A 3,381-nucleotide genomic window follows, 5' to 3' on the forward strand; every position below is an offset into this window, starting at 1 on the left:
ACTGCTACAGTGACAACTGTAATATTTACTATTGTTCATTTGTAAATAAATCTTTAGCCAACTAAATATTGCCCAATAATAATAATCTAAATTGTTGACAGCAATGAGATTAAACAGGGAGCAAATTGACATATTTGGTTGTTACACGCAGTGCTCAGATTGCCAGATCCAATCAAAATTCTCTCAAAGATTTCAAAATGAGCTCAAACATTTCTCATCAAGTCCTCCAAGATTATCTGGCTTATGCCATCCACATAAATTTTATAGCTCTGTATGTCAACAATCGTCTCATTTTGTTTGTATTTTTAGTTCTCCTAAGGAATTTTAAGAAAAACATCTAAGAGACTATGTTGATACTTAACCTCCTGAGACCTGAGCGTGACTGCTGTGTGGATTTTCCATTCCCCTTTTTGATTTGTAACTAGTAGACCCTAAGAAACATGCAGAATTCTTTTTTTTTTTTTTTAAGACCAAAAAGTTTTCCTAAAAATTGATCATACTGTATGTGGACAGTGGGACTAAGTTGTGAAATTTTAAATGATACCATGCTATAGAAAGTCAGATTGTTTTAATCAGTCTGTTTATTATGTTTCCAAGAATGTAGGTTATTCATGTTTTTGAGACAGACATAGAATCAGAATGATTTATGCAAATTTCTGATTCAAAGTACTGGCCAGCACTGCCAAACTTATTAAAATAAAAATTTGCATGACAAATTCTGAATCTTCTTATTACCATTGTTCCATGTCTGCCAAACATGTTGAGTGGTCCAAACATCTTCTGCAGCCTGAAACTGAACTTTTGATAGGAAGATTGAATGCACTTAGCTGCACAGATAGATTTAGGATGCTCCCTTGCTTCCTATTTAGTGAATGACTTAACCTTCAGTGTGCTGTTCTTCTGCACTAGTCTCAGAATAGTTTGAAATGCACCTTATTTTCATCTTAACTCCGTATACAGCCTCTGAAAGCAAAATTTTCCAGCTTTTGGATGCATCAATTGATTCTCAATGTGATAATGCACAGTAAATATTGAATATCTAGCCTGCTCAGTGCATCCACGTGAGAGCTAACAAACTCATTGACTATTTATACACAGACACTAATTGCAATTTAAAAAGCCACTATGTTGTTTGGCTTCATATGATCACCATCCTTAAATAAAAGACTTTTATTTTTTTGCATGATCAGTCATATTTTCAAAATCAATGCCAAAATTTCACAATTACTGCCAGGGTATGCAAACTTTTGAGCACAACTGTAGATAGATAGATAGATAGATTGATAGATGTGCTAAAACTGACATTTTTTTCACTGTTTTATGGCTGGTTTAATGTATTTTAACCTTATCTCTCATCTTTATGGGCTGGTCTGGATAATGGAATGTTCTGTATGCATGCTTTGTACAGCAGGGATACTGAATATTTGTGTTGCATCTGGCGATGAGTAAAAACGATATTTGTTTCCTTTTTTTTTTTAGTTATGTTTTGCAAATCACCGAACAAAAATGGTTTGTATCGTTTTTCATACCTCTGCATTCAATACAAACACCCTGGAACCTGAGCATGCTGCCACTTATGCATTCTGTGGACATAGTGACAGATGCACCACCCTGCCGTGCAATGTGCCAACAACTCTACCAGAGGTAATTACACCTGGTACACAGATGTCATGTTTGAAAGAAAAATGTGATTGACAGAGAAAAATTGCTATTCCACAGAAGAGCACTCTTGAGTCTTGTGGTCTTACAGTATATGTCTTTATTTCAGGATGCGAGTGATATTGGAGTGAATGATTTTGACTCTAGTGTGATTCTAGTAGAATCTAGGCTTCCAAAATGTATAATTAAGGGTAATAACAAGTCTCAATGGATATAAGTACATCACTAATGACCTCAGGGTTGTTGGTGGTGTAAACCCTTATATTCTTGTCCTGCCATGGCACAGCACAGTGAGAGGGGCAGCAGGCAAGCTACAGGTGGGACACTGGTGTGTTGCAAGTTACAGAGAAGTACTGCAGTGAGGTCACATCAGCCATGGAGTCCCCTGTAAAACACACAATGATGTTTTAAAAGTAGACTAACAGAAAATCTGAATAGAAAACAGTGCCTAAATGTTTCGCAGTAAATGCCCAGTTAATGACATCAGCTGTAAAAGAAATCACCTTCACCACTTACCTGGTAGTAAAACAGGCTGCTGTTCAAGCTTTAATTTTTTTTTTTTTTTTTTATAATTTATGTGTATTTAAGAAATTAACTCAAGCTCGTCTGTTCGTGCATTTTAGTTGCATTTCATTTTTGGCTTGTTATCAATATACCTTTTTCCCCTGAATTTTATCTGTCGAAGTTTTGTTTCAGCCGAGTGACATTAACACTTTCCCTGGCTAATTATTCTATTTAATATAATGACAGCCTTCGACACTTGACTGATGATTAATGGTTTTACTTGGATGCATCTATATCTTCCGGGGGTGCATCAGATCTGTCGCCTCTGACTGAATTTAAACTGTCCCAACCTGCAGAAGCTTAAAAGAAACACATCGGATTATCCTAAAAATACAGCTAAATAATCTTCTAGGCAACAATGCCCTCTGGTGGCAAACATCTGTCAACCTTCTTACCTTGAGATTAATTTTGAGTATACGTCTATCACAAGGAATTACAGTTTAGTTATTTCTAGTAAAACGACATAAAAAAGTAAGAAAGAGTCGAAGATGAAAAGGTTCACTCGGACGTGTCATTTGAGGAATATACTAGTAGTTACTTAGGTTCTGCCACGCTGAAGTGTCACAAAATTGGCTTGAATGTTACATCCTTTAAAAACAAATATATTTCAATCTATTTTATTTTTAAATGACTTGTATTTACCAGATAAATAATAGGTTGTTGCCAACAGTGTACTTTTCTCCTTGGCCACATTAGTACTTCTATTTTTTAGACAAACAAGCATGTACTATGGCATTTTATAATTTTCGTTAATAGCATTAATGTGCATTAGAAAATTAAATGAAACATTTCACAAATTCTTTGAAGACCAAAAGTACCTTCATACTTTATAACTGTACTGAAACTATCATTTGAGATTAACACGATCAAAACAGTGGAGATGATAGTGGACTTCAGGAGAAACCCCTCTGCTTTTACCCTCAGGCCATTTTCCACATGAACAATTAAACTGCCTCAGGACTCCCCCATAGTGCAATAATGTAAATACATATCTCATGTACATATGTAAATTCACATATTTAATTAAATAACTGTACAAACCCCTACCTTGCACATACATTACCACTTGCACATGTACATACGCCATTCTATGTTATATGTCCTATTATTTGTATGTCTATTTATACTCTTACCTTGTTTTATATTCTGTGCCTCACT

The sequence above is a fragment of the Myxocyprinus asiaticus genome, chromosome 21, assembly GCF_019703515.2.
Source record: "Myxocyprinus asiaticus isolate MX2 ecotype Aquarium Trade chromosome 21, UBuf_Myxa_2, whole genome shotgun sequence".
Taxonomy (NCBI): domain Eukaryota; kingdom Metazoa; phylum Chordata; class Actinopteri; order Cypriniformes; family Catostomidae; genus Myxocyprinus; species Myxocyprinus asiaticus.